The following is a 24590-nucleotide window of genomic DNA, read 5'->3' as shown; positions in this document are numbered from 1 at the left end:
TACAGCAATAAATATTAAACATTAGAAAAGACCAGAGAAATAACAACTGTGACAGTAAATCACCATCACACCCTTAAACCTTTCCCAACATGATGCAACAAGGACTTCTAATAAGTATGAGTATGAAATGCAATTTTACGCTTTTAATGTTTGCCTTTAATCGAGTAATGGGTCTCAAGGGGACCTTAAGAATATAGCTTGCTTTCATCCATCCCCAGCCTCTGCCACTGGGCATTGGAAGAAAACAGAAGCTCACAGAGGTGAAGGGACTGGCTTGGAATCTCATGCTAGAACCTGGATCTGGATTCCTAGATCCTCATTTCAGTTTTCACAGGTAAAACAAGACAAATCAAAACGAAACGAAAAGCTGCCTAGCATGTTAACTTATGGTTTGTATCCATCTGAGGAAGGCTGTTTTGCAGACTAAGGATCAGGGAACCTTGAGGGGCTCACAGATTCGTCAGCAAATCTGGGTGTCACCCCTTTCCTTAATCTTGAACGGCCACTCAGGCTATCCATAGCTCCCCTCCCTCAACCTCTACCACCTCTTCCCATCGGTCCCAAGTGCAAACATCTATGGTACTGTCCTACAGCTAAAGTTCCCAGCTAGGCATTCTGGGAATGTGGCCTTCATCTTAAGGAGACTAAAATCCAGTTGGAATGATAAAACCTATAAGTACACTTCTGGGTTACAAAGCCAGAAAGTGATAAGATCTCCAAATCCCACTTAGATTCCTTTTCTTCTACTGTGGGTCCAACTTTGGAGATCTTTTCTATAAATGTGAGGAGGAGAGGACAATAATAGTGAGACATTTCCTAGATGGAAAGCCTGCCTAAAGCTGCTTCATAATCTGGTTCCTTATAGTTCCTAGTCCCCCACCAGAATGTAGTAGGACAAAAAGAAGTATCTGTTGGATGAATGAATGGAAACCATGGATGAGTTTCCCAAAACCATAGGCCAAAGTTTGTGTATATTAGTGTTCATTAGCTTTCAAGGCAGTCTCTGTTCCCTTTTTCTTCCCATCAAAATAAGAACCACTTGCTAAAAACTTAGCAGAGTACTTGAGGATGGAGTTTAGATGAGAACTGATTTCAAAGAGTGCTCTTATAAATTAATTTATAGACACACACACACACACACAATATATATATATATATATATATATATATATATATATATATATATATATTGAGTGCCCTGTGTCCCAGGAATATATCAGGAACATGAAAACGAACAAACAGTTCTGGTGCTTGGCCTTATGGTGTTTATGGTATATTGAACCCCTAGAAGTGGAATTCTCAGTCTGGCTACACATCAGAATCCCCTGGGGGGTGGGCTTTGAAAAAATATATGGGATACTCTAGAGAGGTGCCCAGGAATCTGTAACTTAAAAATAGTTGCCTATATTTGGAATGTGATATAGATTATCAGACCCTCCCCACAGAGACCGCCCATCCTTGACCTTCCAGCTTCAACAAAGACATCAGAGACTAGAAGGAAGCAAGAGTTGTATGCCTGGACTGAAACTGAACATACTGAGAGACACTGAAATTGGCAGAGAAAACCGTTCCCAGTATCTTCCCCAAACCCTCTGGCAGGATCAGTATTTATGTGCCTAGTTTTCCTTTCCCTACGTTCAATTCCCTCAGCATTTTTATTTTTAATTTTAGGAAAGAATAAAGGAAAAATAGAGGAAGAAAATGCTACCAGTGGAAAAAACTGGTTTTGGTCTATAGCGGCCAGGTCTACGTTCATGAACTTTCTTGTTCGTGAGGCAAAGAGAGAAAAGGAAGGCTTCCAAGAGGAATGGCAAAGTGACTGAGAAGTGGAGTTCGCCTTCAGACATACCCTCCTTTCTATTTTCCAAGTTTGAATCGAAGGGCCACAAAACCAATGAAGTGCTTACTCCCTGTTTTAAAATCTTTTTCTACCATTAGTTACCGTGCAACTTCCAATAGTTTCCAGGGCGAACTGTTATTCACTGGACCCCTTTAAGCTTTTAATTCAGTGCCCAACGCATGGATTCTGGCTGACCTGGCTCAGAGGCAGTTACCGAAATTCTCTGCAGGCAAAGCTGAGTCTAGACCGGATGGTAAAGAAGGAAAAGCCCTGAGATGAAGGACGAGGGAAAGCGACAGAGAGAAGGATTGTGTTAGGCAAGTGAGCCCGTCTTCTTCCCACAACCCCCTTCCCAGCCCATGGCAAACAGCCAGGTGCTATTTATTGCTCCTTTGATTGAACCGTCTGCTCAGGCATATGAAGACATTTGGGTTTTATATGAAAGCATTCACTCTGGGAGAATCAAGGTGTAATAAAAGGAAAGAAGAAATTTCTCTTCTCTCAATCAGATTTCTAATACCCAAGAGTAGTGATTTTCTTAAAAACCTCAAAAAACAAAAAACAAAAACCTCTAGCTAAAACCAGACGGTAGCATGAGAAACAGAAACCAGCACCTTCCTAGGTTACAATGCCAGTACAAATTTGCAAAAAGTGATTACAATTCTACCTTAAAATCCCTACCGCAAGTATTCACAGAAAGATGTCATTTTCTAAATGGATACCAAAGGGTTGGGTGAAGGGGAGGGTCTTCAAAGGTAATTATAATAGGTAGTTATTGCAAAGGTTAAATTAGGGTTCTTTATTAAAAAATGAATAACTTTGTAGAGCCAATGAGAACCAGGTTTTAATTACTTTAAAATTTTATGTAGTTGTATTAGGACCCCTTATTTTAACATTAATATTTATCTTTAAAAATCTGCCATGATTCTTATAATATGCCCTGCTTTCCTTAAGGACACGATAAATACTATGTATTAAGGACTTTTAGTGCCAACCCTTGTGCTAATAAGCATCTGGTACACGTCTATCTGGTCTGATCTCTATAGCAACCTAGTGAGGTTCAGTCTTAGCCCTAAAAAGCTCATTGTATTTAAGTCATTTGCCTCGATTCACCCAGCCAGTAAGTAGTGAAGCGAGTACTGAAACCCAAGGGCTGATCCAGTTTGCTGGGTGTATTTAAAGGACCACGCCTACATTCACTGATTCACGGAATGAGTACTCTGCACCAGGATGGGGCCCACGGGGATGAGCAAGGATGGCTTGCCCAGAGCCTGTGTTCTGGTGGAGTAGAGACAATACACGTACTTCTGATAGTGAATAAAACCACAAGTTGAAATAGAGGGCCAATGGAAGGCCACCAGAGTTGCATGGTGAAAGATGGTCTCTCCAAAGAGAAGACACTGAGGCTGCAGATCCATTTCTAGGAAGGAGTAGCCCATGTGAAGATCTAGGGAAAGAGTGTACCAGGAGGAGTCCTTGAGAATCCTGGCATGAGGTAGAGGCTTTTATAAGATGGCTCTGTGATCGTGTAAACTCTTTCAAGTTACTTGGCCCATAAGGGACTCAGGCCTATCTGTCTGTTGGCAGAGAACACAATGCTGAAATGAGCTGAACAAGGGACTTACCAAAAAATGATCCTTAAAATACTGCCTTTGCTGGAAATGATGACAGTGGCAGTGGTGCTGGTAATCTGGCCCTACCCACAGAGGAGAGTGCCAGGGACACACATGGCCACCTTTGCATTCAGTGCCCAGAATGATGGAGGTCCCCTGCACCCCCTCTCACTTGGCAAACTTGAAGAGAGCTGCTGTCCGTGGGTCTATGTGAGCTCCTTTCAGTCTTATGCATTGGAGGGTAAGGCAGAGTACTTCTTAATAACAGAAGAACGAAAAGCTACAGGACATAATCCTTGGAATGGGAAAGGAATGATAAGTAGCTATGTCAGTCGTAGTTGGCAGGAAGTCACATAATTTGTGGGGATGGAAATTAAAATAAAATATTTAAAAATAGATCTATGGGTTTTAGTCAGAATGAGCCAGTAACAATAAAACATCACTAATTGTCTCTGTTTTTCATTTATAGTTGAATATGGGAGCTGGGAGTGTTTTAGAAGGGAAGAAATATGTGATCTTAGGGAATTTGGTCACTTAAATAAATACTAACGAGAGAACTGACCTTGACCAAGTCATTTAGCCACTTTAGGGCCCTCAATTCCTTCATCTGTAACATGAATTTTTTTGGAACAGAGATTTAAGATCCCTCCAATTCACATGGTTTGTATATAATTCTATGATTTTCCAAGGGGGGGAAATGTCTTGAGCATGTCTCAGTATCTGTGAATGACTTTGTTCTGGTTGTGAATAAAACAAGCTCAGCTGAGCTCACCCCTTTTAGCATCTAGCAGGCTGCTCAACAAAGGATACTGTGTTGCAGGGACCACTGAGCCTCCCACCCCCCTCCCCATCATTTCTAAGGATGAGTGTACTTTATAGCTCCAAGAGAAATGATAATACATTACAAAATAATATCTATCAGTTATTGAATACCTACTATGTGCAAGGTACTTGGCATCTGTTATCTCATTTAATCTTCAAAAGAAAACTAGGAAACCAGTTATTTTTATTAGCCCCATCTGAAGGCAAGTTAAGATTCAGATTCACTATCACATAGTTAATAAGTAGCAGAGTTGGAATCGTACTCAGATTTGTTTGATTCCAAAGCTCTTCCCATGATTGTACACTTGGAGTGGTCATGGCTGCCAATAATGACACTTCTTTTACTCTTTTGAGATTTATACCCAAGAAAAAATTTGGGGAGGTTCTTAAATGAGTCTGTTTAATGCAGATTGATCGACTTATGCATTTGCCTATAAACAAGTAGCTAGAAAATTTGGGTAAAATTCCAAAAATCTGTTTGAAGGCATCAGAGTGCTGTTGCAGTAACCAACATCCTAGAGAGAAAGAAGGCCTGGAAAAATGGCCTCACATTCAGTGATTTCTCCCTCAAGGCATTTGCTGAATCCTTAAGACACAAAAACATGACAGAGAACAAGAAACCAAGCAGGGCACTTCTTCACAGCACAGTTTTCAGCAGCTGCACAGAGCTGAGTAGGAAACACTTCAAGAAGGAGGAATCATTTTGGACTCAACAGAGGTACTCTATATCTAATTGTGGTGGTTTTTACACAGCCGTATGCATTTGTCAAAACTTAATGGAATTCTACTAAAAGGAGCAAATGTTACTATATGTAAATTATGCCTTGATTAAAAAAATGGAAACAAGGAAAAAAAAAAGAAGAAGAAAATGTCTAGGGACACAATCGCAATAGAACCCTTGGAAAGTTTGCTCAAGGAGAAGGGGCAGAATGAAGATCCACGGAGCGATACAAACTGATCTCAGCCCTAATTCAGCTAAAGTTAACTTTCCAAATCTATCAAACTACTAGAACATAGGTTAACCCCATGTGGAGGAAAACAACATCAAACAGTACTTCAACTGGGTGTGCGTATGGAAAAAAAGAAAGCTAAGTCTTGACCTCTGTTTAACATCATACCCTTCACCCCACACCCTTCAAAAATTCCAGATTGAGTATAGATCTAAATGTGAAAGCTGACACATAAAAGCTTTCAGAAAAAAAGTAGAAGATATGTCCAGGTTCTTGAGATGGGCAAAGATTTTGTAAATCACTAACCATAAGGAAATTAAAATTGGTAAGTTTCACTGCATTAAAATTAAGAACCATAAAGAGAAGGAAAAGTCAAACCACAGGTTGAGAAAAAAATATTAGCAATACATATATCTGACAAAGGGCTTATATCCAGAATATAAAAAGAATTCCCAAAATCAGTAAGAAAAAGGTAGATGACCCAGTAGGAAAATGGGTAAAGGTTTTGATAGGCACTTCACAAAAGAGGATCTCAATCACTAGAAAAATTCAAATTAAAACCATACACTGTTAGAATAGCTGAAATTTACAAGACGGACAATTCAAAGTGTTGGTGAGCAGCTGGAACTCTCGGGCACTGCTGTGGGAGTGTAAACTGGTACAAACACTAGGAAAAACATGTGGCAGTTTCAGCTACTGAAGTGGAGTATTTGTGTATCCTGTGACCAAGATATCTTACTCTTAGGTATGTACACAACAAAAATCCAGGGGTATCTGTTTGGCTCAGTTGGTTGCTTGTCTGATCTTAGTATCAGCACAGGTCATTTTCTTGGGGTCCTGGGATTGAGCCCTGCATCAGCTTTGTGTGCAGTGGGGAGTGTGCTTGAGGATTCTCACTCCCTCACCCTCTGCCCCTCCCTCCCTTGCACTCTCGCTCTCAAATAAACAAACAAATCTTAAAAGTCTAAGTTGAGGGAGGCAAACAATGAAACACTGTATAACAATTAGAATGATCTAAGTATTGCTCAGGCAATGAATCTCAGAAGCATGATGTTAAATAACAGAAGTCTCTCTCTCTCTCTCTCTCTCTCTCTCTCACACACACACACACACACACACACACACACACACACAGAAGAGGAATCCATTAACATAAAATTAAAAAACACACAGAACTAATACTTGGTGTTACAAATCAGAATAACTGTTATCCTGAGGTAGTGAGGGCAAAGGTTGACTATAAAAGGAGGCACAAAGGGGGCTTTTTGGGGTGCTAGTAATGTTCTGGGTTTTTTTGTTTTTGTTTTTGTTTTTAAGATTTTATTTACTTATTTGAGAAAGAACATGCACACACATGGGGAGTAAGGGCAGAGGGAGAGAGAGAGAAGCAGACTCCCTACCGAGCATGGACCCTGAGGCCCGGCCCAATCTGGGACCCTGGAATCATAACCTGAGCTGAAAGCAGACCCTTAACTGAATGAGCCACCTAGGCACCCCGTAATATTCTGTCTCTTGATCTGGAAGGGGATTCTATCATTATACTCATTTTGTGAAAATTCAATATGCTGTACAAGTATCATCTGTACACTTTCCAGTACATTATACATCAATAAAAATATTATTTTTATAACATGTGAAGAGAAAAAGATGAAGCCTCACTCGGGAAAGATGACAACTAAAGGGAATTTATGAGCCCAAAATACATAAAATCATGCATGTTCAATATTTCTGGTCATATATTATACCAGTAGGAAAATACAATAACAAAAAGAAAGACAAACAATGAGAGAAAACAAGAAGGTAATACAAATCAATGTACTCTGTAGGGGGAAAACCATAGTTGGAAAGGCTGGGATCAATTTGGCCAGTTATTTCTAAATTAAAAGTCAACACAGGATTATTTACCAATGACTTAGTGAACTTTCCATAGATATATTTTGGCTTACTATATCTTAGAAGGAAAAGTTTGAATGTTTTTGCAAGTGGCCCATACCAAAGCAATTCAAATACAGGGGCTACTTATCATCTTAAGATGTGGTGAAACTTCACGTCCATTCAGCCCCTTGCTCACTAACCACACTGTTTCTTCTGTTCACTTTCAACCACCCACCTTCCCAAATCTACCTCCAGTGCTGTACATGTGCATCAAGCTCTTGCACAAGGTTTCCTCTTACTTGTTTAAATCGTATGTTTCCATTTAAGTTTTTGCCTATGTATCTTGAGTAATATTTATTCACAGTACATTTGTATTTCAGTGTAAATTGTTAGGTCTGTGGGATGGAGTCTCTTGGTTTTCTTAAGTTACATTTTTCATATTACTATGGAATTATGCATAGGACATATAAAGATACTCAGAGAACACAGTATATGAGAGAGACAAGGTGCATTAACAGGATTCCATATTAGGAATTTATTTAGCCAAGCAGATTAAATAAAGCAAGAAACTAAGGAAATTGTTCATATAATTCAAGAAAAAGTCAATGAATTAATGAAAGTAAAAGTTCTGTTGGCATTCTGCAACAAACAGATTCACCACATTGCTGACTGAAAAAGCTTCAAACTATTTGGATGGGTTGGACATTGGTCTTTTCCTTGAAAGCAGCATGGAATTGTGAGAGAGTACAGCCTGTGGGGTCATAATAGAGGCATGACCTTAAGGAAATTCTTTTTGGATATAAGTCACTTGTTTTAAAATCAAAATGATTAGAAATAACAAGTGTTGGCAAGGTTGTGGAGAGAAAGGAACCCTTGTGCACAGCTGGTGGGAATATAAACTGGTGCAGCCACTCTGGGAAACGGTATGGAGGTTCCTCAAAAAGTTAAAAATAGAAATCAGTATAATCTAATAATTTCACTATTGGGTATTTACCCAAAGAAATCAAAAACACTAATTTGAAAAGATATAGGCACCCCAATGTTTATTACACCATTATTTACAATAGCCAAGACATGGAAACAACCTGAGTGTCCAACAACAGACAAGGAAATCTGGTATATACACACATGCATGTGCACACACGCAGACACAGGATATTATTCAGCCATAAAAAGGTTAAGATCATGCCATGTAAGACAGCACAGATGAACCTAGTTGGTGTGATGGTTAAGTGAAAGAGGTCAGACTGAGAAAGAAAAATACCGTATGGTTCCACTCATAAGTGAAATCTTAAAAAAAGAAAGAAAGAAAGAAAACGATAAGTGAACAAACAAAGAGCCAAATCAGACCCATAAATTCAGAGGACAAACTGAAGGTTGTCAGAGGGAAGGGGGTGAAAGTTTGAAAAAAATGGGTGAAGGGGAGAGGGAGACACAACCTGCAATTATAGAACAAATATGCCACGGGAATAAAAGGCACAGCATAAGGAATATAGCCAATGATACTGTAATAGTGATGTAATGGGACAGCCAGTAGCTTCACTTGTGGTGAACACAGCATAACATATAAATTTGTCAAATCACTAAGTTGTACACCTGAAACTAATGTAACACTGTATGTCAACTATACTAAAAAAAAAAATGAGAATGATAATCTATTTTGAAGGGTTTTTCCTCCTCTGTGTCCCATAGTATTTTGTTAATGCCTCTATGATGGCATTGTCACAGTGGACTGTCATTGTATGTGGACAGACTTCTTGATAGCAAGGACAAGGTCTTTTTTTTTTTTTTTTAAAGATTTTATTTATTTATTTGACAGACAGAGATCATAAGCAGGCAGACAGGCAGAGAGAGGGAGAGGAGGAAACAGGCTCCCTGCAGAGCAGAGAGCTCGATGCGGGACTCGATCCCAGGACCCTGAGATCATGACCTGAGCCGAAGGCAGCGGCTTAACCCACTGAGCCACCCAGGCGCCCTGAGGACAAGGTCTTTATCAATCATTCTATCCCAAGCATTTTGCATATGCCATGGCATATAACATATGCTCCATAAAAGTGTGTTGGGGGAGTGAGGGAGTAAATGAATGAGAAAATGTATAATGAGCATGGTATTGGACCTAGAATCCTATAGGTTCCAAATGAACTTATCTCCTTTCTTTTTCTCCTTCCTTGTGATTCTGTCTCTGGAAAGCATAATGAATCAAATCAACCCTTCGCTTATTTCTATACCATTAGAGATATAGAATTTTGTTGAATTTCCCTTAAAATTTCAAAGACTATAAAGGAAATAGCTTAGAGGTATGTTCTCAGAGGAGCCATTTTATACAACTATGAAGAAGAAAAAAATTCTTAATGGAACAGAAAAGATTACATAAGAATATGAAGGAAGGGCCTTGATGTCTTTAAACAGTGTGTTTGCTACAGCCTTTCCTATTTTTTCTTGAACAATTAATGAATTAAGAATAATCCATGATGCTATTTGTACTGGCCAAAATCTTTCAATTGTTAATAGAAGAATGGGTGGATTTTTACAGGCAAGATAATTTCTGATTGGAGAAGCAGTAAGAATGTATCCATGGCAGGGTAAAGGTCAGATGTTTATTTTTAAGCATTATGAAAACTTTTCTACTTGTCTGAAGCAAATGGGAAAGAGAAAGTCATTTATGGCATTATGAAATTTCTAGACTTCTCATGGGAAAGCAGCTGACGTCAGTGTTTGATAAGCTTCCTGTGGCTACAAACATATGAGACGTTAACTCCTGAGAAAAATGTAACTTTCTCTTTACAGACTCCTGGTATACCCACAGCTGGACTTCGATGTAACTACCATACAAAAAAAAGACCCGATGATGCAGATACTAACTAGTCCAAAGACTGGAGAGGCAGTTGGTTTGGTTGCTGTCATTGCCAACATCATGATCATTATCAACAAGCACTGATGTTTGTTGTATCGTTTAGAATGCACTATGTTATGTTAAATGTTTGGGTTCCAATGCATGATAAGAAAACAGTGCACTTAAATTTTATGTATGTTTAATTTCCCAATAAATGCGGTCTTCCTGCCTCTCTTCTGTACATGTATGGCTTCTTTGCCTTTTAAATTGAGAATATATTATTTTTCAAGTATTATTTTATTTTATTTTAAAAAGAATAGTGTTATTAAGATAGAGTTTGCATACTATGCAAATCACTTATCTCAAGTGTATGATTCAATAGTGTTCAGGATATTCAGAGTTGAGCAACCAACACCAAAATCAATATAGAACATATTCATTGAAAATAATTAAAATATTATACACTATAGCCATCACCCTCCTCCCAGTTTCCCTTACCTCTCCCAGACCGAAGCAACTATTAATCTATAGTCGGGTCTCTATAGAGTTCCCTCCTCTGAATATTCCGTATGAATGGAATCATATAATATGTGGTCTTTTGTGACTGAATTCTTTTACTTAGCAAAATGTTTTCAAAGTTGATTGATATGGTAGCAGGTATTAGTACTTCATTAACTTTACGGCCAATAATACTCCACCGAGTGGCTCTATCACATTTTGTTCATCCGTCCATCCACCGGTGAACATTCGGGTTCTTTCCGTCTTCTGGCTATTATGAATAATGCTGCTATAAATATGCGTGTCCAAGTTTTTGTGTGGACACATTTTTTTATTTCCCTTGGGTATATACCTAGGAGTGGAATTGAAGGGTCATATGGTAATTTATGTTTAACTGAGGGACTGCAGGGCATTTTCTCAAAGTGGCTGCACTATTTTTATCTTAGGGCTCTGATTTTTTCTACATCCTTGCCAGCAAGGTTGTAGAGATCTGCTGTACAGCACAATGCCTACAGTTAATAATATAGCATTGTGCACCTAAAAATTTGTTAAGAGGGTACATCTATGTTATTACCACACACACACATGCACAAAAAGGAACTGTGAATAGCTTCTCAAATAAAGAGAACTTACATATAGAGAGAAGCAACTACAAAGATTAGAAGATTCATGATCAAATCCCTTCAATTCCAGTAGACTCAATTTACTAACAGTCCATCCATGAAGTGGGTCTTGAGGAATTCCGGATATTCACAAAGAAGCAGTGTCCTAAGTTCAATGCTTTCCAGTTCAAACTACAGGCCATCTGAGCAACTGGATTATTTATTCAATTCAGACAACTCATTATACTTGATTGATTCAGTGAATTGAATTTCATGTTCCTATTGTATAATATATACTTGTTTATTTAAAGTATTCTTAAAGCTTTTTCTAGTATTCATTTGATTGCTGCTTGAAATTTGAGGACCCGAGGACAGGGCTACATATTATATTTCTATATTTTGCTCATCTTAAGGCCAGTTGCTTAGATGAGCAAAAATACAAAGCAAAATAATACCTGAAATGGAATGATCCTGCTCCTCTTCCCCAGTTTCCAACCAGCTAGCCCTGCCCACCACTCCCCTCCACCCCAGAGCTATGTGCTTGCGACCCACTCCAGAGACTTGAGCTCTGTTGGTATGAAGAATAAAATGCTGACATAGGGTATCTGGGCAGCAGGAGGGCTCAGGGCTTATGCCAGAACCTAGAATCATCTTGTCCAACCCATGTAATAAAAGGTGAAACTGAAAAAAAAAAAAGTCACTGGTTGATGTCATTCCTCAGCATTTGAGAGAAAATCAGCTTTGGCATTATCTTTTGGCATTTCCGGCTGAAAGAGCAGCTAGTGAAAGCTACAGTCCCATGTACGAGATGCTGAGTCCTTTGCACTAGAAAATTGGTATAACATCATCACACTTACTCTGTCTGTTCATCATCACCCAGTTATCAGTCTGTTATTGTCTTGGAAACTGTGGACATAGGCAAAAACAGCAAAATAACAATGCACGGGGGACCATTTTGTGCACAGGGCCCTGGGAAGGGCCAGTGGAATTCCTCTGATCAGTCTCCTTTTGACTTTTTCCCATAGATCTTGTTCCTGCACTGAAATGTCTGGAATGCTTGGTAGGGACAAAGTGGGTTGGTCATAGGGCAATTATGCTTCTATCATCAGTGAGATCAGTTTGTGGGCTAATTTTCAAGTGACTAGTGACATCACAAGTGGGTTAAGAATAAAAATACATAGTACTTTTATAATAAACACAGCTTTTATATCCCCTTCCTCAAATGATTTTCATGGCAACTCCAGAGGTCAGTAAGACAAGTATCATTTGCAACACTTTATAAATGGGACTTAGAGAGGTCTAGCAAGGTTAAAAGGTTTACCCAAACTCCTTTTTAGCCAGTGGTGGGTACATCAAGTTCATCCAATCTGTTCTTTTTACAGAACACCATTGTTTTATTTTGTTACTTAACAACAAAATTTATTAGCAGGAGCTGGTTATTTTTTTATCTTTTTCTTTTTTTCACTCATATGAGGAATTTTTTTAAATGCCTTTTCAGCGTAACAGAATTCATTGTTTATGCACCACACCCAGTGCTCCATGCAATACATGCCCTCCATAATACCCACCACCTCGCTCCCCCAACCTCCCACCCCCCACCCCTTCAAAACCCTCAGGTTGTTTTTCAGAGTTCATAGTCTCTCATGGTTCATCTCCCCTTCCAATTTCCCTCAACTCCCTTCTCCTCTCCATCTCCCCTTGTCCTCCATGCTATTTGTTATGCTCCACAAATAAGTGAAACCATATGATAACTGACTCTCTCTGCTTGACTTATTTCACTCAGCATCATCTCTTCCAGGTCCATCCATGTTGATACAAAAGTTGGGTATACATCCTTTCTGATGGAGACGTAATACTCCATAGTGTATATGGACCACATCTTCCTTATCCATTCGTCTGTTGAAGGGCATCTTGGTTCTTTCCACAGTTTGGCGACCATGGCCATTGCTGCTATAAACATTGGGGTGCAGATGGCCCTTCTTTTCACTACATCTGTATCTTTGGGGTAAATACTCAGTAGTGCAATTGCAGGGTCAGAGGGAAGCTCTATTTTTAATTTCTTAAGGAATCTCCACACTGTTCTCCAAAGTGGCTGCACCAACTTGCATTCCCACCAACAGTGTAAGAGGGTTCCCCTTTCTCCACAGCCTCTCCAACACACGTTGTATCCTGTCTTGCTAATTTTGGCCATTCTAACTGGTGTAAGGTGGTATCTCAATGTGGTTTTAATTTGAATCTCCCTGATGGTTAGTGATGATGAACATTTTTTCAGGTGTCTGAAAGCCATTTGTATGTCTTCATCAGAGAAGTGTCTGTTCATGTCTTCTGCCCATTTTTTGACATGATTATCTGTTTTGTGTGTGTTGAGTTTGAGAAGTTCTTTATAGATCCTGGATATCAACCTTTTGTCTGTACTGTCATTTGTAAATATCTTCTCCCATTCCGTGGGTTGCCTCTTTGTTTTGCTGTTTCCTTTGCTGTGGAGAAGCTTTTGATCTTGAGGAAATCCCAAAAGCTCATTTTCGCTTTTGTTTCCTTTGCCTCTGGAGACTTATCTTGAAAGAAGATGCTGTGGCTGATATTGAAGAGGTTACTGCCTATGTTCTCCTCTAGGATTCTGATGGATTCCTGTCTCACATTGAGGTCTTTTATCCATTTCGAGTCTATCTTTGTGTACAGAGATGGTTATTTATTATCTTAGGGCAAATCAATCACTATATTTGTTTTTAGAAATCAGATCAATCCACTGTTTAATTCCCAAATGGTACCATGGGCTAAAATTTAAAAAATAACAATCTCGGGACACCTGGGTGGCTCAGTGGTTTAAACCTCTGCCTTCAGCTCAGGTCATGATCCCAGGGTCCTGGAATCGAGCCCTGTATTGGGCTCTCTGCTCAGCGGGGAGCCTGCTTTCCCCCCCGCCCTCTGCCTGCCTCTCTGCCTACTTGTGGTCTCTCTCTCTGTTAAATAAAGAAATTTTAAAAATCTTTTAAAAAAATAAAATAAAAGTAACAATCTCAAGGAATGATTCTTTGTGGGCCTTTCAATCTAACCTTTGTCTTTTCAGTAATCCCATAGCAGGGAAAGTGTGACAAGTGACAATTCCTTCAAGCAACTGTCCTTACCTCAAAGTACTTGAACATCAAATAGATCTATCAAGGCATGGTGAACACCACAGTGGCTTTCCATACAGAGTCTCAATTACAGCATGATTACTGGTGACATGTGTCATCAAAAATTTCAGATTCCACATGATTTACTTTTTAAAACATTAGGAAGTATTCAAGGTTATCCCTATAAACTTGACTTTCACTCAATTATATTCTAAGAATCTTTTTTGAGTGGAAGAGAAAGGCCTACCTACATGTGTTCCTGTGAATATTATTCTTTGTGTATGTCATATGGAGAAAAAATTCTGAGGCTGTCTCTTCTACTGTTCTTATTTCATGAGACAGTAAGTCAGACCCAACTTGGGATTCTACATCCAGTTATTAAATGGAAGTTGTTGGGGAGCCTGGGTGGCTCAGTCAGCATCGGAGTCTTGGTTCTGGCTCAGGAGTCCTATAACAGAGTGCCACACTGGGCTCCATGCTCAGTGTGGTTCAGCTTGAGATTCTCTCACTCTCCTTCTCCTTCTGCCCTTCTCCCCACTTTCACATGCTCTAGTTCTCTCAAAGAAATAAACAAACAAATAAAATCTTTTAAAAAATAAACGGAAGTTGTTAAGGATATAGCAGAGATGAAGAGAGATCTCTGTCCTCACAGAGCTAACTCTTTAGTAGGACATAAATATTTCCATTTATGTCTTATTCACTTCTTCTTTCTTTGGGTTGAGTTCTATTTATTTATTTAGTATGTATGTATGTATTTATTTGAGAGAGAGAGAGAGAGAGAATGAGCAGGGGGCAGGGAGAGGCAGAGAAGGAGATCATGACCTGAGCAGAAACCAAGAGCTGGACACTTAGCTGACTGAGCCACCCAGGTTCTCCTGGGTTGAGTTCTCTTTTTTTTTTTTTTTTAATTTTATTGTGGTAAGGACACTGAATATGAGATCTACCTTCTTAATGTCTGTCTTACTTCTGTATCCCCAGTGCTTAACATAGCTCTGAGTACATATTAAATTCTCAATAAATATATGTTAAGTGAATAAATGAGGTCCCCACATGCTCATACTTTTACAGTTCTAAATCTTGATTCATTAGTCAGTGTTCTTCTTCCTGGGACCAGACTGAAAGCCAATGCAAGGCGGACAATCAGAATATCAACTGCAGTCTGGTACTGACATTTTTATGAGCAATTATATTAGATGGTTGATGGTAATGTGGACAATATCCCAGCTTCAATATCCCAGCTTTAAGTCACAAACTTAAAACCAGGCTGCTATCTTTTAAAAAATGATGTGTATTATTAACCCAATGGAGGATGGAATGAAGACACAGATGGGTCAATGAAACCACTTACACATTAATACAACATTTCAAATTGAACAGCCCAATCATTTTATCTCCAATGGACAGAATTGTTTAAACGTAGCGAAGCCTCTATTTACATGCCAACAAAAATACCAACAGAAACCTCATCAGTTTTAACATTAACAGCTGAGTTGACTGAATTAAATGAAAAAGACAAATTATTCAATAAAACCTTTTGGGCAATTGCCATCAACTAACTACTGGGGGGGCTCTCTCTCTCTCTCTCTTGAAATGGCAATTCTGCCAATATTCAGACACAATTATAGGATAAACAGAGCTGAAATATATAACAGTAAAACATGTCTTCCAGCTTCAAAAGGAAAAAGTCCTAAAATATGTTTTCCAGAGACAACAATTCTTACATGTTTGGAGCATAAATATGTGATTGTGACAAATTATTGTGCAAGAATGAAAAACAAATGACTGCAAGCAACAGAACTGAGGCTACATACAAGCGCCATCCCAGAACCTTGAACAGAACTACAAATACATTATGTGGAATATACTAGAAGACTGAGAGAGGAAAATATTACATTTAGCCAGAATTTAAATGCTTTTGAGGCTGCAGAGATACACTGTTTAGGGAGTGTTTTTTCTTCCCTCTGTGCCCTTTCATTTCCTGATACGGTTCAAAAGGAAAAACTCAAGAAATGAAAACCAAAAGTGTCCTTATTATATTTTTAGGCTGTCTGAATCCAAAGGAGGGAAATCCAGGAGTGCTGGCACTTGATCATAAGCTCCCTGAGTGAGCAATTACATTTTTATACTGCTTCGTGTTCTCATAGTAACTCATACAGTCCTTGACAATTATTTACTGACAGAATGAAATACTGATGGTTTTCAAGACTACTTTTATTTCTGTTTTACTCTGTTGTAAAAGGTCCCAAATCATCAAATCTGTAAAGTCAGACCTATCTCTGAAGCTATATCGACATACATCTTATTAATGGAGAATACATAAGTATACATTTCATTACAGAAAATTTATAAAATACAGAGATATATGTAGAACAATGATAAAGTCTGTTTTAATCCCTCCTGCCTTGAGATTAAAGTTTCAAATACTTCCTTCTACTTGTTTTTTAGCAACACAAATGATTCTATTTTAAAAGCAAATTTCATGTCATGTATTTAACTTCTTACTTATGCATGTTTTCCTACATCATTCTTGTAACATGATTAATAACACCATCGTTTATATAAACATTCCTTGATCACTGTGCATGTAAAGTACTTCAAGTTTCAAATGATGTTATGATGGTCATTCTTGTACATAAATCTTTATTCCTAAATCTCAACTGCTGTGTTTCAAGTTGCTAACTAATATAGAGAGCTTAGTGACATTGGAGGGTGAGACTGATCATTCTTTCTGTGAATTCTTCTTGCTTCAAATAACCAACTTGAAAAGCTGGAACAGTATTTGCAATGCTACCAAAATATCTGGAGCTGAGTTACAGCAAATAACAAATAACTAGTATCATCCATTCACTGTCAAGATTAGCGAAGATTCCCTGCCTCCCCACCCCCACCAAAAAAAGCTGAATTTAAAAACCTGATTTTTAATGAGAGACTGTGGACTCTCAGAAACAAACTGAGGGTTTGGAAGGGAACAGGGGTGGGGGTAGGGAGAGCCTGGTGGTGGGTATTAAGGAGGGCACGTATTGCATGGAGCACTGGGTGTGGTGCATAGGCAATGAATCTTGGAACACTGAAAAAATAAAATAAAACTAAAAACAAAACCAAACAAAAACCCCTGATTTTAAAGACTGACCAAGTTGAGCCTTTAGAAATGAGGTAATTCACAAGTGTGGCAAGCTAAACCACTAAAATCAAGCACGTTCTATGTAGGCAAATACAGTGTGAGGCAGGAAAGAAAACCAGTGCTGATAGTGGTAATCCACAGCATCACAGCAGAGCCTCTGGTGGACTGAGAAGATCTGTTAAGGAAGAGGCAATAGTGGGTCTAACGGGTGGTGCACAAGCACTCTAAAGATGGGGATTATATTTCATACTTTTGTTTCCTCTCTACAATTCACAGAACATTCCAGAACTGCTACTTTTTCTTTTAGCCAAAAGACTATAATTGAACATGACCCATGTTCCCTGAGCTTTTCCCATCTTAGTAAAGGGCACCGGCATTCACCTGGTTGCTGTAGCCCTGGACCCGGAAATCACGTCCCTGCTTCTTCACCGTCCAGTCTATGTCGTCCCCCCATGCCATAATTTACTAAATCCCGGTGATTCTCCCTTAGGAATATTTAACTGAAATGGTCCACTTATCTTCATCATTGTTGCTACCACCCTAAATCAAGCCACTGTATCTCATCTGGACCATTCCAGGAACCTCCTGACTCATCTCTCTGTTCAAATCTTCTGGCTTTCTGCAAAGAACAGCATTTCTGGAAACACGGATCTGATCATGTCACTGCCCTGCTTAAAACACTTCAAGAGCCTGACAGCGCATTCAGAATATAGAGTCAATTCTTTACCGTGGCCCCCAATACCGTATATGATCTGGCCTTTCTTTTAATTTCTTGCATGGATCCAATTCCTGCAGGCCACAGAGTCTTTGGGACACGCTCTGCTCTTCGCTAACACTGCAAGGATTGCCCCACCCCTCACCCTGACAATAGCACATTTCTCATTTGGGTAATTCTTCACTTTCCCTAAACTCACAAGCTCAAAGCTGAATATTATTTGCCATATCCCTGAAACACCAATTTTGTGTTACAGCACAAGCATAGGATGTATGTTAAAGACTTCAGTTATCCTAGCTATTTTTTGTTATGATCTGATAAATGAAGAATTGTTAGATACACAGATTTTGAAGATTTTTACCTTCATATTATTCTCTTACAGTGCTCTGTCATTTATTTACATGTACTATTACAATTTGCAGTGACGTTTATTTACTGTTTGTCTTCCCTAAAAGATGGAAAGCTCCATGAGGGCGTGTCTGGGTTTTGTTGTTATTGTGTTTAACCTCTGGTTCCTTAGCACTCTGCTGTTGCATACGGAATGTTATCCATGCAATAAATAGGACAGCGAATGAGTGGCCAACAGTCAAAATATCTGAAAGGAGTGTCTAATGGTAAGACGGGAGCACTAAAGGTCTATCACCTATTTGCTGGGAGGATATTCATTAACAGCTTGACACTTGTTAACAGCTCAAAACAATGAACAACGAATGAATGCATGGATAAATTATCTGTGAGCTCTGGAGACAGAATGCAGTGAGCTCTGAATGAAGGGCAGACAACTATGTCACAGCAACCAGTTAAATGACCTAAAAGGTCTTTCTCTGCTGCTGCAACTTTTCACTGAAAGTTGTAGTTTAAAAGGGAAAGTACAGGAAGCACATAAATATGCTTTCCACTGTGCTAGTCAGATCATGCATGATCTCACTTGATTCTTGCAACCCTGTGAGATAGACCGCATATCATCTCCGTTTGACAAACAATGAAATTAAGCAAGTGTCCATAATTACTTCAGAATGTAATCCAGAACTCAAATCCTGGCTTTTCAACCCAAGGGACTAAGTAATAAGAGCACGAGTGGAAAATCATGGGATGGCTGATGTGATTTTATTCTGATTTCTTCCACTGCATCTGTGATAAGGTTGGTTGGGCTTTTAATTAATTGATTCTGCCTTTCAATAAGAAACAAAGAAATACCCAAATCTTTCCCAAGTTTTTCAACCTAAAAAAATCTGATTTTGGTCTCAATTGCTATTACTAATACTTTTGGGATTGGTGAGATTTTGTTCTTCCTTCCAGACATGCTTCAAAATATATTCTGAGCCACATCTGTCTCTATCCCTTTCAAACCAGTGAGGAAAGGCTCTCAAGAAATTGCATCGGTGCCGAGGACCTACTCATACACCAGCTGCGATCTGGCTTATTTCCATATAACCTAATATGGCTAAGAAAATGTTTGACTGGAACAGAGTGAGGATTGCCAAACTTAACTTTTAGTAAGAAAAGTGCCACAGAGTCCTCTGTTTAGATGTGGTGCAATTTCAGTTCAGCTGCAATGCTTATAGGTTCACATCAACGACATGGTAATTGTGCTTCTAGGCAGTAACAAAAACCAGATACCTGCCCCTTCGGCCCACTCGCAGGCGAGATGAAGACATAAAAGCTGCCCAAAAAGGTTCTTGGTGACAGTCTATTGAACATGTTGCCCTTCATGGGTTATAAAAGATGGGTGGGGATACCTAATTCAGATTCTGTACGAGGTCCTCTGAGTTTGTGGAAAAGAAAGAGCTTTCAACAGAAGGAAGGATAAAAGGAAATTCGCCTCCTCCATCGCCCATCTCAGCCCATCATGGATTTACCATCACCTTCCTCAAATAGCATCTCTGACTGACATTCCTATTTCTTCTTACTTTCAGTACACTGGCAGACTTGAAATACCGGTATTATCTTCAAGGTTGCCCTTTGTCTCAGCAGAAATGCAATCAATAAGCACCAGATCGAGGATTCTACTCGGGCTGTTTTGGTCTCGAGGGCTTCCTTGGGCTCCTCTCCCACCCTTGTTTCCGTCATTCGCACACTCTTGTGTCCGCCCATGATGGCCGTCCTCTGGCCAGGCACTGCAGTTTCTTCAGGAATGAATGCTTTAACATCAGACAGGTCTGGGTTTGAAGTCCAGGTCTGCTGCTTCTATGCTGGGTGACTTTTGCAGAGTGTTTCGTTCCTTTGTTAAAGTAGAAAATATCTGCCTTGCACTGATGTGACAATTAAATGAGGGGCCATGCAGTAGTATGGTCCCAGACATGAAGATAAGTGCTGGGTAAACGTCAGCAGGTCCCTATGTTCTGTTTCTGTCCTCTTTGTAATCTCAAGTCTGCACAATATTGCTGGATTCTTCTTCCCAACTATGTATGTACAAATTGAAAGGGAAAAATGCAACCACTGGCTCCTGAAATTTGCCCTGTCAGTGAGAAAGGGAGCACCACCTAAACATTCAATCAGGCCCAAATTAAAGAAAAACTAACATCAAAACTTCTATTGTTTCCTAGAGTTACTAAGGACATAAGCCCAGGGTCCATGACTGTTTTCTTTATGTAAACACCCTGACCTTCCTCTGTGACTGTAAAAGGTGACTACTTCCCCACCCCCAGCAATCATTTGGGAGAGAATTAAGACCAAGAGTTTAAAAACTGACTTTCTCCTCAGCCATACCAGTGTCAGGTAACTCATTAGCTCCTCTGTAGGCCCCACAGAATACCATCTCAAATATTAATTTTAAACTGTGATCTACTCTCGGCTGCGCTGTAATGTCTCTTTATCACCTCAAATCATTCATCAAAGTCTGTTAAACTTAGCAGCTTTGTGGGAATGAGGGGAAAAAAGAATTTTTCCATGGCCAGGATGAATCTGAGAGAGACTGGAAAGGATTGGAGCAGGAGCTGACAGGAAAATACAGGCGTTCCCACCACTTTCTCTCTTGCTTGGGGACTCCCAGAAATACTGAGATGGAGGGCCTAATAATCTTATTCAGTTATGAAAGCAAAGAGCAGCCCAGGAAGAACTTGGTCATTCGGGGTTACATACTTAAGAACAATTAACTAATAATACAAAAACAATACTAGGAGTAAAGTGTTTCTCATCATGATCAGACAATAGTTGCTGTGAGGTGAAAAGTCCTAGGAAGGTGTTAAAAAGACCCGGATTTTTACTTCTGCTGATATTCCTAACTAGCCATGTGACCTTGAGCAAATCACAGATTCTGCAGGCCTCTATCTCTGTAAAAGGAGGAAGAATGGACTGGAAAAGATTGGCTTTCTGTTAAGCAGATGGGCTGCAATACTCAGGAAAAGCTTTGAAAAGAAGAGTTAAGATTCGGGTAAGTAGAAAGGTAGAGTGAAGATATTTCACTTCTGCTCAGGAAGAGAGCAGTGCTTTGGTTAGAAACACGCAAGTTGTACTGATGGGGGACCATGTTCAGAAGCCCAGCTGGGAGGGTAGTGAGAAAGTGAGTTGTTTTGATGAGTCTATGGATCTCAATTTTGTACTTTATCCTTTGGAGTAGACAATAGGTGCTAGGATATTTGATGTAAATGGTAGTTTGGTGAAGATTCAAAATCAGATTCAAAATATGGAATGAGGGGTGCCCGGGTGACTCACTCAGTTAAGTGTCCACCTTTGGCTTGGGTCATGATCTCAGGGTCCTGGGATGAAGTTCCCACATTGGCCTCCCTGCTAAGTGGAAAGCCTGCTTCTCCCACTCCCTCTGCCTGCTGCTCCCCCTGCTTGTGTTCTCCCTCTCCCATTCAAATAAATATATAAAATCTTTTAATAAATAAAAATATTATCAAAATATGGAATGAGATGGGCCACAGAGGGACTAAATCAAAGAAGAGAAAGGTCTGGAAATCAGTTTGGTTATTCTTGCAATCTGCCTTAAGATGGTGACAATAAAGCTATCAAGGAAAAGAAAGTCAGTGAAGAATCAACAAATGTGCCTTATTTCTCCTTAATATATCCCAGTCTCTTCTGGTTGGTCTGTAGAGGGATCCCTGCCCAGATGCAAAACTGAACTCTGACTCATGGGTCAAAGAATTGTGCTGTGAATGCTAATAAATCATTTGGGAGATTAATCTACAGAAAGGGCCAAGATCATTTTTTATTGTAAGTATAAAATGACTGTGGGTTATTTTGTGATTAAAGGTCTTTACATTAACTGCATAATTGAATATAATTTTGTAAGTGGTACAAATCAATAATCAACTACAAATTACTTTACTAAAGCAGAAATTTCCACATTATCCTGAAAGAATACATGTAAGGTTTGAACAAATCTGAAAGTTAGGCTATGGAATTATCCTTACACAGAGAGAAATATACTAATTTCTCTCCTTCTTTAACACTTAAATATTTTATAACAATTTAAAGACCGTGAGCTACGTTAATTACTCATTAAAATCAAAGCTTTGAAAAAAAAAATCCAAAGATAACTTTCTAATAGTGTTAACGAAGTTGTTTAACAAAGCAAACGTGCTTTGACTGGATATATAATGCCCCCTCAACAACCTTATGCATTAGAATGAGACAGAGCCCGAGTCAGGGTCCAAGTTAAGAGATTTAAGAGACTCTGAAGGGATATTGGAGGGGAGGTGGGTGGGGCCAGGGGGATGGGTTAAGTGGGTGAGGGAGATCTCAGGAGTACACCCTGTGATGAGCACTGGGTGTTCTATGTAAGTGATGACTCACTAAATTCTACACCTGACACTAATATTACACTGTATGTTAACCGACGAATTTAAGTAAAAACTTGAAAAAAGAAAAATAAATAAAGAGACTCTGAAGGAAAGAAAATAAAGGTTGCAAAATAACATTAAGTTCTGGAGGTTTTAAAAGTTGCAAGGAATAACACAGATTTGAACAATGGTCCTCTCTTCACATCATCAGAGACATTAGGTTCTAGAACTTGGATTTGACTAAGTGAGATATATCTTAGATTCTAACATTTATAGTAGCCTAATGGATTGGATGTCAAATATTCTCTCTTTTTCTAAGACTTTATTTTTAAGTCCACTCTACACCCAACATGGGGCTTGAACTCACAACCCCAAGATCAAGATTCGCATGCTCCACTGACTGAGCCAGCTGGGCACCCCAAACAGTCCCTTTTTTTTTTGAGAAGTTACCATCACAAGGAAAATGGATAAAGCAGAAGACTCTGTGGATGCAACTGAAGAAGAACAGGGAAGAAATTCACATTTATTGTATACCAAATGTGTGTCAAAGGTCACATATCTCTTATTTAATGTTCCAAACAAATCCGTGAGGTGTTTTTTTCTCTATTTACAGATGAGAACATGGAGGTCTGAGAGGTTAAAAAACTTGTCAAGCATCCGATAGAGGGGGAAGAGTTGGTAGTAGAATGCTATCCTCTTTCTGCTATTCCAAAGGGAAACTCTCACAGAGAGAAAGAGAAGGAAAGAAGGAAAGAGAAGTTGTTCAGTTACCCAGTTAGAACAGAAGCGACTGATGCCTTAAATCAATCTGATCAACAGCACAAAAACTGTTGTTTGGATTTTTAAAAGATTTGATTGAAACCCAGTTGTTTCAGTGGCCATATGTAGACCTGGAGTTAATAAATGGCCGCCTTTAAGTCCCCCAGCTGGAAGAATACAAAAGAACCCAGAGGCAAGTCAATGGCAGATTGCCACCCCAAACAAATTGCAGTATGTAAGCTCTAAAACTTGAATTACCCTTCAAGGATTAAGGTTCAAGACTGTGAGAAATTAAAAATATTGTCTAGCCTAGGAAATAGCATATGAATCAAAAATATCATTACTAAGCTTAGCTGCACTCCTAATCTTCCACTTTCATGACATCTAAACTGTTTTGTTATTCTTAATGGACCAAATCCCCCTTCTGGTAATGTTCTGGAAATTCTATTTTTGTGGTAATTTAAAAAATCATACAGCATGTTCTTTATATTTGGTTTATGTAGGAGTTAAGACCACTTCAAACATACTTTTCTTTCTCAGTCTGATGGCTATTTAATATTGTGTCATTCACTGGTTGAAATAAAAGTAGGTTAATCTGCAAAAATACATGAACACCCAAAAAGGATTGGATTGTATCTTTGAGAAATGATTTTTTTTTCAAAGTCAGACATCAAAGGCTGCATATTGCAGAAAGTTTATTTTGAGAAGCTTCAGTCAAAACAGTTTGGAACTATGAAATGAGTCATTTTTTCTTAAAGAAATGTAACTTTGTCTATTCCCACTGCATTTTTGGTTTGGTAGGAGACATCTTTATTCCACAGGATTTTAAAAGCATGTTTAAGATTCCATAGGTTTAGTATTACATCACTAATGGTTTCTAATGAGATCCAGGCAATAGCAAGAAGAGAGGAAAAGAATAGCACAAAAGTTGAATTCTACAACACCAAGTACCATGTAAAATGTGGGAAAGTCTCCACGCTTTATCTCTATGGCTGAAGCCATCTGCATAAAAATGAGTAAATTCACATTCTATCAACCAGATATGGATGACATGATATTCAGTGTCTGCTTGGTATCAGTCATCTAAGGGACTGAATTTTTTGCTTTTCAGGCAGGTATTTG

The 24590-nt window shown here is 39.0% G+C and overlaps 1 protein-coding gene across 3 annotated transcripts in view; it reads right to left on the bottom strand.

The window, feature by feature from the left end:
- The window catches only part of CALD1 (caldesmon 1), a 188603-nt gene that overhangs the window by 123276 nt on the left and 40737 nt on the right, over positions 1-24590 (bottom strand). The window lies entirely within an intron of this gene.

This window comes from Mustela lutreola, chromosome 4, assembly GCF_030435805.1.
Source record: "Mustela lutreola isolate mMusLut2 chromosome 4, mMusLut2.pri, whole genome shotgun sequence".
In the NCBI taxonomy this organism is placed as follows: Eukaryota; Metazoa; Chordata; class Mammalia; order Carnivora; family Mustelidae; genus Mustela; species Mustela lutreola.
The sequence above is the reverse complement of the archived record's forward strand: the minus strand, read 5'-3'. Positions and strand labels throughout refer to the sequence as shown.